Below are 15,000 nucleotides of genomic sequence, written 5' to 3'. Positions count from 1 at the left end.
TAATTGATAACATCTATAAGAATATAAGGAATATGTTCTAACATATATGATGGAATACAAGAATATGAAATGAAGGAATTTCATTGAATCTTTCAAGGTGATATCTGCTTTGACATGTCGAAATGCTGTACTATTTTATGTGGCTTAATAGATAGATCCATTTAAGTGTAAGTAGATAATATTCAGTAGAGTAGGGTGGATTTTAACCGTCGAGTGCAGTAACCAATTTGGTCGTCCCCTCACTCAACGTAGCATACCTGCGTAAAGTGGCAATCCTGTACAGCTTGAACACCTTGCATGACACGCTCCACCGCAGCTATTCTAGAGCAGCAATATGACTACTGTTCAAGGTATTTTCGGGCTTACTCAGTTATAGCAATATAACATTTATATCAGTTATTTTGGTAGCCATTTTGTTATAGTTGCATACAAAAGTAATCTACTTTTTAAAATAGAGAAGCAGAGAAAAAGCAACGAAGATTATCTTGATATGTTCCACAAATTTTTGACCACTTATCAGAAAATAACTATCCGTCATTCTTTTACCTACGATGAGAGTAAATAGTTGATGGCTATTAGACCGTTGACTGGAACTGGTAAACCAGAGAGCCGGATCAAGTCCCAGTCTGATTTTGACATGGTTTCTACGGTTGGATGCCCTTGCTAACGCCAATCACTCAAAGAGTGCCATGGGTGCTCTTTACGTGCCACCGGCACGAGAGCCAGTTATGTGACATATGTATATATATATATATATATATATATATATATGAGTGTGCTCGTGAAGCCGAGTGAAATCGTAGATATGACCGATGCCGGTGTCACGTATATATATATATATATATATATATATATATATATATATATATATATATATATATATATATGAGTGTGCATATGTCTGTGTGTATGTGTGTAGTTTTATGCTTGTGTCCTCTACCTACTGCTTGACAACCGGTTTTGGATTGTTTACGACTCCGTAACTTAGCGTTACTGCAAAGGAGGCAGAGAGAGTAAGAACCAGACATAAAAATAATTACTGGGGCCAATTTGTTCAACTAAACCTTCCAAGGCAGTGCCCCCCCCCCCAGCATAGCCGAAGTTTAATGACGAAAACAAGTCAAAGATAAAAAGCTATATTAGCAAATTTAAAATAAATCTAAGTTAAACAATTGAATCAAAATTTTCACTAAATAGTTATGAACATATCCTTTTCTACTCTACGCACGAAGCCCGAAAGTTTTGGGGAGGAGGCCAGTTGATTAGATCGACCCCAGTGCGTAACTGGTACTTATTTAATCGACCCCGAAAGGATGAAAGATAAAGTCAATCTCGGCGGAATTTGAACTCAGAACGTAACGGCAGACGAAATACCGCTAAGCATTTCGCCCGGCGTGATAACGTCTCTGCCAGCTCGCCGGCTTAAATAGCTATGAACATATCTTTTCATCATTTCTTACAGTGAAAAATAAAGCTGTTTGCTTTAGCATGCTGCAGGCTTTCATTACCATTCATCAAAAATCTCATTACAATTCAAATGAATGATAAGATAAAATTTAACAGTAAACAAAAAATATTTTTAGCCACTTATTAATTAAAAACATATGACTTCAGCACAATGACAGGGCAATTTATATAATTGCATAACATTTACGTATGAAAAAAAAAAGTTTTATTCATTATTTTAAACAAAAGCTATGAAAATCATACACGAACATTAAATCAAGCAGGTTTTGAAAATTAGCTAATTTTCTTTCTTTTCCGATTCATAGTAACACAAAAGTCATTTTTATTCTTGTTTTCTAAACAAGGAGGTGCAATATTTTATAGGTGTTTGTTAATTACATTTTACTTAATGAATTTTATAACAATTTGAAACATATGATTTTGAATTTATTTATTTATACACACATATGCGTGTATATCTATCTATCTATCTATCTATCTATCTATCTATCTATCTATCTATCTATCTACCTACCTACCTACCTATCTATCTTCTTATCTGTCTGTCTGTCTGTCTGTTGACCTATCTCTGTATATATATATATATATATATATATATATATATATATATATATATATATATATATATATATATATATATACATATATATATACGTATATATAACAATATAGAGGGAGAGAGAGAGACGCAATATATATCAATATGTATGTACGTATGAAACTAAGATGTTAAAATTTTGTGTACACACCAGCATTAATATATGTGAGTATGTGATGTGATGTGTGTGTATATGTGTGCATGATGTACGTTTGTGCGCGAGAGTGTATGTATTTATGTATATGAATCTAAATTTGTGAAATCATGGGTGAGACATATATATATATATATATATATATATATATATATATACATATATATATATATATATATATATATATATATATATATATATATATCAAACGAGTCTATGACTGCAAAGTGTTTATTAATATAACCTATGCGTATTACAATACCCCGCCCTAATATGGTATTCATTTACATAGGATATATGTTCTCACATCTTGTGTTCTGCGATAAAATCTATCTGGGTTTCTGGACTACTGTATATGCATGTGCGTGCGCGTGTTCGCTTCTCAACGTATGTGAATGCATATTTATATATATATATGTATACATCAATATCCATATATACATATATATAGTGTACACATATATATGTATGTATGTATGTGTGTGTGTGTAAGTATGAATGTATATATATCTACATGTATATATGTATGCATATATATACATGATATGTTATATATATATGTATATATATATATATATATATATATATATATATATATATATATATATGTTATATGTATGTATGTATATATATAATGTGTGTATGTATATATACACACGTGTGCGCGTCTGTCTTTATTCGCACGTACGCTCATACAGCCACTTAAAGTACATATGCGAGATAATTGTATTTTTATTCAATTAATATCCATATTTTATTTATCAACTTTAAGCAAATTTTCAAGAACAGTATTATGTATTTTTATATTTATCATTGTCTCTTAATTAGATTACATTTTAAAACAAGAGTGGTATAGAAGCAAGAATTTATTTGTATTGAATAAATTTTGTATTTCATTCGTATTAAAAAACAAAAAGCCGACGACAGCAATATCTTTTATCGTTATACATTTATAGCACCTTGATATATTTTCAATAAATATTTATAAATATTTGAATTTTATGTCTTTTCGAAATTGATATCAAAAATTGATTTAATTATATAATTTTCATTATATATTAATTAAATATATGATAAATGTTTAATCAGAATTATATTTACGCAGGCGTTGGTATGTGGTTATCATGCTCGCTGCTTTGCTATCTCGCGGTTTAGGATTCAATTCTATTGCGTAGCACATTGAGCAGGTGTCTTCTACTATAATCACAGGCCGAATAGTACATACGTACATACATACATACATACATATAAATGTATGTATATATATATATATGTATGTGTGTGTATGTGTGTGTATGTATATATATGTACATATATATATATATATATATATATATATATATATATATATATATATATATATATATATATATATATACTGTCTGCAAGTCGTTGGATACAGCATATTAACCTCCATTTTCTAATTGCTATATATATATATATATATATATATATATATATATATATATATATATATATATATATATATATAGATAGATAGATTCAAGGCTTGAATATGGTACTTATGCGAAGGCACCCGAATATCACATCCCAAAAGGATGGGTGATTAAAATCAAACAATAGCCTGATAGACCCTGCTATGTCAAGATGGACTTATATATTCTTCCTCTGCTCTCTCCCACTTGGTTTTAATATGTTGCCACATTTGTAATATGTCTTTTTTTCTACATTTTTTCGTGCAGCTGAAGATTGCTCTTCATATTGCATTTAAGGTAATGCTCACATTACTTAAATAAATTGAAGTAGCATGAAACGTGCGTACTGCAATCACTTTTGAAATCCGTGTTGCTTATTGTTTGATATATATATATATATATATATATATATATATATATATATATATATATATATATATATATATATATATATATATATATATATATATATATATATATATATATATATATATATATATATATATATATATATATATATATATATATATATATATATATATATATATATATATATATATATATATATATATATATATATATATATATATATATATATATATATATATATATATATATATATGCACTCGTAGCTGTGTGGTAAGAAACTTGCTTTCCAAACACATGGTTCCGGGTTTAGTTCCACTGCGTGGCACCTTGGGCAAGTGTCTTCTGCGATAGCCTCAGGCCGACCGATGCCATGTGAGTGGATTTGGAAGACGGAAACTGAAGAAGCCCATATCGCTATGATTGACCGCTGCCCACTAAAGCTGTTCTTACTCTCTCTCTGTGTTTATTTTCTCGTGATCCTTTCTGTAGAAGAGCGTTGGCTCGAAACGTAAAAGACTTTTTCACCTTCCCGAGCGTTAAACTAATACACTTATTTGATGTTTACACACCCGTCTTCGTCTTTTGCTTTTTGTAAATTCCAACTATATATATATATATATATATATATATATATATATATATATATATATATATATATATATATATATATATATCTGTGTGTGAGTGTGTGTGTCTTTGTGTCTAAGTTTGTCCTCCACCACCGCTTGACAACCGATACTGGTGTGTCTACGTCCCCGTAAATTAGCAGTTCAGTAAAAGCGATCGATAGAATAAGTATCAGGCTTTCAAAAATACTGGGGTTGATACATTGGCTGAAAATTCTTCAAGGTGATGCTCCAGCATGGCCACAGTAAAAGATAACAGTTAAAAGATAAAACATATATATACAGAAAGAGATAGAGTGGAGGAGAAAAATGGGGGGGGGGATAAAAAGAGAATGAGATGGTGAGAGAGAGTGAAGAATGGGCAGGTTGTTCTTAGAATTACCCGTAAAAGAAATGAATGAAAATTTATTTAAATTAGAAGGTACTGGAAGGTACTGGAAGGTACTGGAATATTCGCCCTTATATGAGTGTCTTCAGAAATAGCCTGATGAAATCTCATCAGGCTGAAGTTGTCGGTTATTATGTGGCATTGGTCATTGTAACTCCATATAAACACAGAGATATGTACAGATGTACGTAGTTATATACATACGGAGAAATGGATTGGGAGAGGGAAAGAAACAGAGCGGGAAAGAAGAAGAAGAAGAAAAAGAAGAAGAAGAAGAAGAAGAAGAAGAAGAAGAAGAAGAAGAAGAAGAAGAAGAAGAAGAAGAAGAAGAAGAAGAAAGATGTGAGTGTTACAGCCGATTTCTTTGACCGCTCCACAAATGTTCACAAAATATATAGATTGATATACGTTTGTGCGTGTGTGCGTGTATGTGTGTGCATGTATGTATATGCTTGATATATACATATATCCAAGATACACACACACACACACACACGCACACACACACATATATATATATATGCATATACACACACCTACACGTACATGTATGTATCAGGCGCGCAATTTATTTAAAGTAGCTCGAATTTCATTACATCTTATCCCCAGAAACTAAATTTTTGCATTCCTGCATTCTCCGTTACTTATTTGTCTCGAACTAATGTATTTGAATATTTGACACAAATCAAACTGTAAAATAATCACTTCTTAACTATTCCTACTATGCCTTGAATTCGTATTTAAATTCCTTTCAGAGCAATGGGCAGCCTTTTAAATTTTTCTCTTATAATTTACTTTTATTTGATCTGTTGTTCTAAATCTTGGAGCCAAAGGAAAAACTGAAAGTAGTGCACGATATTGGATTGTAACAGCTCCTATATTCCCCGTTCAATCCCATCACAAATCGGTTATTTCTCAGACATGGAGTTGTTTTCAATTAATTTTTACATTTTTTTTCACCTTGTCTATGATCGTTCAAAATCAACAAAGGCCCTATCAGTCTCATTCGCCCGAGAATACCCAAGAGGTCATTGGGCAATAACTAATATCGCAAAAAAATTATTTAGTATACATTATTTTTATTTCATTACATATTTCCATCGAGGTAGAGACATAGTTGCCCTCCGTGTAGTTGACCTTGAGCCATGGTAAGACATGGTGCCTCAGCGTCTTCTAGAAGGCATCAGAACCCACCTTTTCTATGGGCGTGTAGAAGTAGATGGGCATCTTTCTTCCTTCGGTGTTCACAACACCAAAGGCCATGATCTGGGCTGGATGTTTTGTTCTGAAGGTGCCGTTGACTCCGCAATGTATCAATCGTTTCTGTGGTTCTCAACGGCATCCACAGAGATATCGTCCGAGAAATTTTCACAGTGGATCCGTTCTTCTTGAAGTAAGTGAGAACCTTTTTGCACCTATCCAGTCTAATGGCCTTCATAGGTTCTGTCAGCAGGTGTCTCGATGTCCTGGTGTAGAACTTGAAGCCCAAATCATCATTCACAGCTGTTCTGATGGTCTTGGTGTCCACTTCAAGTTCAGAAGCCAGCTTCTTCATGGATGTTGTTGGGTCCGTTAAAATTTTCGACTTGAGGGTGTTGGTGATGTCTTGATCTTACTTCTTGTTGGCCCCACCGCTGCCAGACTTCCTCCGAATGCCGTTGCCCATGTCCATTCTCTAAGTGACGTTAAAAATTTAGCGTAAGGATACTCCGACAATATTTGAGATCCTCTTAGAAATGATTTGTGCACGGACCAAATCACATACACTTTGGCGTTTGTCTTCGTGTGCAGTCATATTCTCCAGTATTCCTGCAAAAAAAAAAAAAATGAGTTTGATATTTGCTGACAATATTTTCTATGTTCTGCATTAGATTTCACATCATTTGGTGTGGTGGTTGCTGTGAAATATTAATGCAAGTTTTAATATATATATCGAGATATATATATATAAATCAAAATAAGCAACAGAATATCAAGAAATGATGCAGTACGACCGTTTCAAGCGGCTCCATTTAATTGAACAATGCAATCATAACATCAATTTATATACAAGGCTACCTTCAGTTGCACAAATAAATAGAATATTAATCAGTCGGACATATTAATATAATTAATATAATATTAATATAATTTTACTCAAATACTTTAACAAAGCAAGAAGATCGAAGAAATCCATGTTATCGGTATTGTAGCTAAGAATATACTACACTTCATAAATGTTGTAGTGCAATATATGGATTCATAGAATCGTGTGACTTTTACAGGAAGCTCCTCTAACGGACACGGCTAACAGACCGTTTAATAATCCAATACAGAGGAGTATTATGCAGAGTTTCATGTAACTGAAATCTAGGAGATCCAATCAATAAAATTATTTCATTAGGAGTTTATAAACCATGAAAAATATGGAAGTATGAGAGGTGAATAGTCCAAACCTGCCACAAGCATATTTGAACTAGTAGTAACATTGATGAGTAAACGTATTCACCTCTCGTACCTCCCGACTCTGGCATATATATATATATATATATATATATATATATATATATGATTTAATAGACTTTTCACTGTTTAGTTAGGTATTTAGGAGGAGTTGTAATTTACTTATGGAATATTTATCGATACTGTTGTGCATTGGGTAAATGTGTTTGAAAGTTGTGGTCTCTTTGGTTTGTTTGTTCCCAAACAACGCTATTTTAGTGCTATTGACACCGCCGGATTGAATGGTACTGCCCAGGAGTCGAAACCATAATGATATCCGTGGGGCAGCTGATGATGGAGGTATGTTGGATTATTGGCATGGCTATGGAATAGTATTATAACACACCCTTTTGATATATATATATATATATATATATATATATATATATATATATATATATATATATATATATATATATATATATATATATATATATATATATATATATATATATATATATATATATATATATATATATATATATATATATATATATATATATATATATACGTATATATATATATATATATATATATATATATATATATATATATATATATATATATATATATATACGTATATATATATATATATATATATATATATATATATATATATATATATATATATATATATATATATATATATATATATATACGTATATATATATATATATATATATATATATATATTTATATATATATATATATATATATATATATATATATATATATATATACATATATGTGCGCGTGTGTGTGTTTGTGCGTGCGTGCGTGTGTCTGTGTGTGCGCGTGCACTGGATATCTTTCCCTGACTTGTCCCTGGATCATGTCAGTAGGGTGTGAGAGGGTCTGCTAGGTGCTGTGCAAACCTTATTAGGCCCTAGAATTTTAGGTTGTGCAATGGTCAGCGAGGTGACTAGCCAATGCTCGGTTGCGTGGAAGGGCACCACGGCGAGCATGGAAAGTACGGGCGCGAACCGGGCTGAAGCCGACTGCTTGTACAATTGCCTCATGATTCCGCATTGCAAACGTTTTTGCATTGGCAGTGGTCAGTGATTGGTTTCCTCGGTCACGAGTGAACCGCCATCATATATATGTGTGTGTGCGTATGTGTGTGTGTGTGTACGTGTGTCTGAATTATATATACACATGTAAGGGGTGTACTGTTTCACAAATCAAACATACATATACACACTCACTCACACACACACACATACGCACACGCACAAATACATGCACAAACACATATACACATAGCCATGACTTATAGAAAAGTTTTGTCTGTCTAAGTATATATGCATATTGTTGTGTATATATAATACATATATGCATACATTTATACATATATACATTCTTGCATATATTTACACACATATACATTCTTACATATATTTATACACATATACATTCTTACATACATATATTTGCATACAAAAGCATATATATGAATATGTTTTATCGTTTAACTGATACATACATAAATACACACATACACACATGCGCTTAACAGGCATATATGCATATATGCATATATGCATATATGCATATATGCTCGCTTCTGTCAGTATGTAAGTATGTCTATTCAGGTATAAAAGTCATCGAGTAATTCATTATGTGTCAAACGCAAAGAAAGTTCACAGTTCAAATGGCGTTCACGATGAGAGTTTAACACTAACATGGGACCCGAAACCAGACATCCGACATTCCTCATGTGCGTCATAACTGAACGTAGATAGCTATTAACACGTGATGTCATTTACTCCATTTCAAAGGCCGGATAGTTCATTAAATGGAGGATGGCACTGGTTGTAGCGTATAAATTGATAAAATAACATTAATTTTGTATGTTTGTCAGTGCTTCTCACGTCTGTGTGCGTATACACGCTAGTGCGTGTGTAATTGTAGAATTAGCCGTAGTTGTTGGCAAAATTGTTGAAGTGATATTTTGAATCGTTGGGAAAGTAAATTGTTTTTTGATAGTACGCATATAAATCCAGCCATGGCTTGATATTTCTTCTTTTCTTTTTTCCAAGTATCGATCAATAAGGCATAAAGTAAGTTCCAGGTCAAGTACCAGGTCGATTGAAGTGACAAAATATTTGTGGCTTAGCTTTGAGTCAATGTTAAGAACCAATATTTGCTATATGAATGCGCGTGTGTGTGTGTGTGTGTGTGTTTGTATTTTTTGTGTGTATGTGTGAAAATGTATTTGCATGTGTGTGTGTGTGTGTGTGTGTGTGTGTGTGTGTGTGTGTGTGTGTGTGTGTGTTCTTATTATTTAGTCCTCTATAAGGCGGTGAGCTGGCAGAATAGACTCTGCGCCGGACGAAATGCTTAGCGGAATTTCGCCCGTCTTGACGTTCTGAGTTCAAATTCCGCCGATGTCGACTTTGCCTTCATCTTTCCGGGTCAATAAAATAAGTACCAGTTGCCGACTGCAGTCTATGAGATACACTAGTTTCCTCCTGCTCCGCCAAAATTTCAAGCCTTTTGCTGATAGTGGAATAGATTATATAGCCCCCTGTCAGTCCCAGGGAGAAAAATTATTCTAGTCATGAAAATCCCATCGAACAACGGAGCATGGTATTCCCAAGACTATGCTATCCAATGCATTCCGAGGGAAATTCGCTTGGTAAATCTATCAAGTTGAGCTACCACCACATAGAAACTCTTTCGATTGGTTGTGAAGGTTTTGAGAGGTGGTTGTGTTAGTTGTGAGACAAAAGTAACAATATTTTATTGACGTCGGTGGTATAGCACTTAAAGTTGTTCTCGGCAAGATTTGAACACAGGACCCAAAAGAGGTGTACCGAATAACGCAAAGCATTTCCAAAGCTCTGACGATTCTGCCAGCTCGTGGGATAATAATGGTACTATATATATATATACACACACTCCGTCGCTTACGACGATGAGTGTTCTAATTGATCCGATCAACGGAACAAGTCTGCACGTGAAATTAATGTGCAAGTGACTGAGCACTCCACAATCACGCGTATCCTTAACGAATTTCTGAGAGAGATTCAGTGTGACTAGGCTGGTACTTTGAAATACAGGTACTACTCATTTTTGCCACCTGACCTAGCTGGAGTAGCGTCTAGTAAAGTATCTTGCTCAAGAGCACAACCCGCCGCCGAGAATCGAACCTACGACCTTACGATCGTGAGCCAAATACTCTAACCACGCAGCCAGGCGCCTTCACTTGGAGTTAAATACTAACTATGTTAAGACTCCTTATACAAAAGAGGATGAGACGTCGAACTCGAAGTCAAATCCCACCCAGACCAAGTTTGCCTTTCTTTCCTTCGGTGTTGCTAAATATAGTCCATTAATAGGATTATTTGATCTCTCTCGATTACCCAGATTCTCCACTTGATAATATCTTATAGGCGCAGCAGTGGCTGTGTGGTAAGAAGTTTGCTTTCTAACTCCATGTTTTCAGATTCAGTCCCAACGCGTGGCACCTTGGGCAAGTGTCTTCTACTGTAGCCTCGGGTCGATCAAAGCCTTGTGAGTGGATTTGGTGTACGGAAACTGAAAAAAACCCGTCGCATTATATGCGTGCGTGTGTGTGTGTGTTTGTGTGTGTGTCCACTACCATCGTTTCACAACCGGTGTTGGTTTGTTTAAGACCCCCGTAACTTAGCGGTTGCACAAAAGAAAATGATAGGATAAGTACCAGACTTTGAAAATAAGTCCGGGGTCGGGGACGTCGTCGATTCATTCGACTAAAATTTCTTCAGGGTGGTGCCCCAGTATCGCCGCAGTCTAAAGACTGAAACAAGTAAAAGATAAAAGATACAAAATAAAACATGAAATTAAGAAAGTCCAGTTTTGTCCTCTAGAGTCACGGCTATATCACTCTATTGTGTACCGTCGCATATGGGTGATAAGAAATGAGGTTGGTTTGTTAACTTGAGGAAAAGAAATTCAGTTGATTGAACCACTGAATATTCACCGTCGAAACTGGGGTAGGAGTAGGGGCATATATGAGTATATTTACCGAACCGATAGTTATGAGATCTGTAATATATATCGAAACATTTAGGAGTGTTGTAATGTTTGTTTTGAAGGTATTGAAAACAGCCGAAGAGGTGTCGTAATCATGGACATTTTTTTTTTACGTCTGCAAGGGACGAAATATGGAGGATATTGTGGAGTAGACTGAAATATAAAGTCTGTGCGTGTCTGTGTGTATATTTGTGTATGCGAACTTATGTCCTTGGGTGTGTTTGTGTGAATGTGTGTGTGCGTGTTCGTTTTTCGGCTCGTATGTATCTGTATGTCTATGTGTACATGTGCATGTGTTTATGCGTGCGAGTGTATGTGTGTGCGTGTATATGTGTATATCTATATGTATGTCCATCCTGTATCTATTTTAATATAATTTTCTATAAGTTCTATTGATGATTCGTTCCTAATTAGCAGATTGTACAACATATTCGTACGGAAGGAGCTTTTACGACACAAGCATTAGGTTTTCCAACATAAAGTGGACACCTTCTGACAGTTGTCTTCGTGAATATCTAAAGCATCAACTCTTACTACACATTTTTCTACATTAATTGATGACATGCATTATCGGATTTAATGTTTTTTCCTTTGCTTTTTGCAGATGTTGTCCATAAAAGAAGCTGTCCGCTTCAGAAGTTGTCGAAAATATAAACATCGCATTTGGGATAAGAATGTGCATTGCAACAACTGGAAGGTGGTTCAGTGCCTGAATAATGCGCTCCATGGACGCCCTCTATCATTGGTTAATGAGCAAACATTGAAATGTGCTGGGGAGATTAAGCTTAGATCTACTGTTCTGGCTCTTGTCAATAAATTAAAAGTCTCGAAAGAATCGGTAGGACGTCATATTGCACCGGTTATTAAAGAGAAAAAGATGGCTAAATCTGTTCCACATGAATTAAGCGTTGCAAACAAGATGCGTCGTCTGACAGTGTGTTCTTTTCTTTCTGCGAGAAACGAAAAAGAAATATTTTTGAAAACATTAATCATCTCTAACAAAAAATAATGGGTCCTTTATGACAACAGTAAAACACCTCTCCATTGGCTAGATGCAGAAGAGTCGCCTGAACATGTTTCAAAACCCACTTTACGCCACACAAGAGTTTATGGTTGATACTGTTTGGTATTGCTATCAAGAAATCATTAATTTTTTTGTTTCTGCTGTATAGAGAAACAGTAGCATCCCAATCCTACTGCCAGCTAATTGAGCAAATGCATTTCAAATTAACCAAGCAAAATCCGGCACTGATAAACAGACTCGGGCTTATACACTTGCATGATAACGCAAGATCCCTTATTGCAGATCAGACCACAGCAAAGTTGCAGCAGGTTAATTATGAAATATTGGTTCATCCTCCATATTCTCCAGACTTGTATCATCAGATTACCATTCATTCCATCATTTTGAGTTTTCATCTGTGACAAAATGTATGCAAAGTATTAATTTGAACAATTTATAGCTTCAAAAAACAATAAGATTTTTTAAAGAAAGAATATATAGTCTCTGAAGCCGATGGATAAAAGTTGTTGAATCTAATGAAACCTATTTTGATTAATAAATAATGACTATAAATATTTTTATTTTTTCGTTTCTAAGTGGCCATTTCATGTGCGGCAACTTAATATATAACCGTACCCCTCCCTGATAAATGAAAAAAACTCTAAAGTGGTCCCTAGAGAAATTTGAACTTAGAATGTAGGGAGACATAACTAGAATATTGTAAAATGGTTCATCTGTGCTCAACCACTCCTGGCACTCCACTTCTTTTCCCTATTCAATTATATAAATTTCTAACACGTTTCGCAGAGTGGTTGGGGCACAGATTAAATCGCCTCTAGTACTTATCTAGTATATTTTATTTATTGAATCTCTGTAAGACGAAACCAAAAGTCGACCTCAACGGAATTTGAACTCATAATGTAGAGGTAATATAATTAGATACCGCAAGGCATTTTATTTTAAATCAGTACTTCTACCGCAAATACCACTTCAACTATCGTTTTTATTCAATGATGTTAGTAACACCAACACTCCTATCTTTATATTAAATTCAAAACAACAACAACAACAAAAAACCCTGTTAGCAAGCATCAACATACTTCCCACTTAGTCGCCACCCACAATGTGTTTATCTCTTTAAGAGGGGAAACATAACCCACATGGTTTAGCTCCTTAAAGCAACATCTCTCTACTGGAAGCCAACTTTGCAATTTAAGGACCACCATTAGTGATGATATTTTAAAATTCAGCACCGACTTGCTTCTATCTTCTATCTATCTAAATTCTCATTCATTTTGTCACACGGTGGACTTTACCTTATTTTAGAAATTATCAGATGAAAAATAGGGTATAAGAATTACGATTTTTTGGTGTATGGAAACAGGCGAAGAAATATATGAACTGATGTTTTGTTTATCGATCGAAACGATGAAAGGTTAAGTCAACTTCAGTAAGACTTGAACGGAAAACTTGAAATTACAATATACTACAAAGCATTTTATCGGACACTCTACTGATTCTATCGGACACTCTACTGATCCTCGCCAACAATAATAATTTATTGTATAGGTACAAGGTGAACAGCCAGTGGACATATCGATCCCAATAATTGACTAGTACTTCATTTTATTGAACCGGAATGATTAAAGAAAAAAGTTGACCTTAGCGTGATTTGAAATCAGAATGTAAAGAGCAGGAACAATTATCTCGATGCAATTTCGCTCGATGCTTTAACGATTCTACCAGGCTAAGAATAGGCACCAGGCCACAAATTTTAAGGGAGGCGCTGAACAGAGTAAATCAACCTGAGTAATTGACTGATATTTCATTATAACGACCTCAAAGGGACGAAAGTTAAACTTGGCCTCGTGGAATTTGAATTTAGAAGATAAGGATGCAGAATAAATACCAAAAGCTATTTCGACTGATACATTTTATGGCAAGAGTGGAAGGTAATTTTGACATACATTTTATGACTAGAGTAGGACTAATAACGGTCTCAAATTTTGGCACAATGTCAGCAGTTTCGGGGGAGAGAATAAGTCAATTACATGGACTCCAGTACTTGAATGATACTTATTTTATCAACTCCGAAAGGAGGAAAGGCAAAATCTACCTCGGCAGTATTTAAACTCAGAGCGTAAAGACAAACGAAATGCCGCTAAGCATTTTGCCCGGTGTGCTAACGATTCTGGTAGCTCGCCACCCTTAAGTGGGACTAATAATAACAATTGTTTGTAATAGAGACACATTGTACAGAATTATGAGATGGGGAATAAGTTGACTATATTTACTCATGTACTTGAGTGATATATTTTTGTTTTATCGAGCCATGAATGATGAAAAGCAAATTTGACCTCAACTGGATTCGAGATGAGAACGTAAAGAGCTTTTTGATAACATTAAATTATATGTTATCAAAAGTGCGCATCTGAAGACTGAATGCTCAATTTACTTCATT

At 34.3% G+C, this 15,000-nt stretch overlaps 1 long non-coding RNA gene across 1 annotated transcript in view; it reads left to right on the top strand.

The window, feature by feature from the left end:
- LOC128247862 (uncharacterized) overlaps positions 1-13,120 on the top strand; it is a 92,454-nt gene extending 79,334 nt beyond the window's left edge. The window contains exon 2 of the long non-coding RNA XR_008264187.2: positions 12,141-13,120. This is a non-coding gene — a long non-coding RNA (uncharacterized LOC128247862). The remainder of the gene's footprint in view (positions 1-12,140) is intronic.
- The last annotated feature ends 1,880 nt before the right edge of the window (positions 13,121-15,000 follow it).

The sequence above is a fragment of the Octopus bimaculoides genome, chromosome 5 (genome assembly GCF_046866305.1).
Source record: "Octopus bimaculoides isolate indiv1 chromosome 5, ASM4686630v1, whole genome shotgun sequence".
NCBI classification, from domain to species: domain Eukaryota; kingdom Metazoa; phylum Mollusca; class Cephalopoda; order Octopoda; family Octopodidae; genus Octopus; species Octopus bimaculoides.
This window is presented reverse-complemented; position numbering and strand designations above follow the sequence as displayed.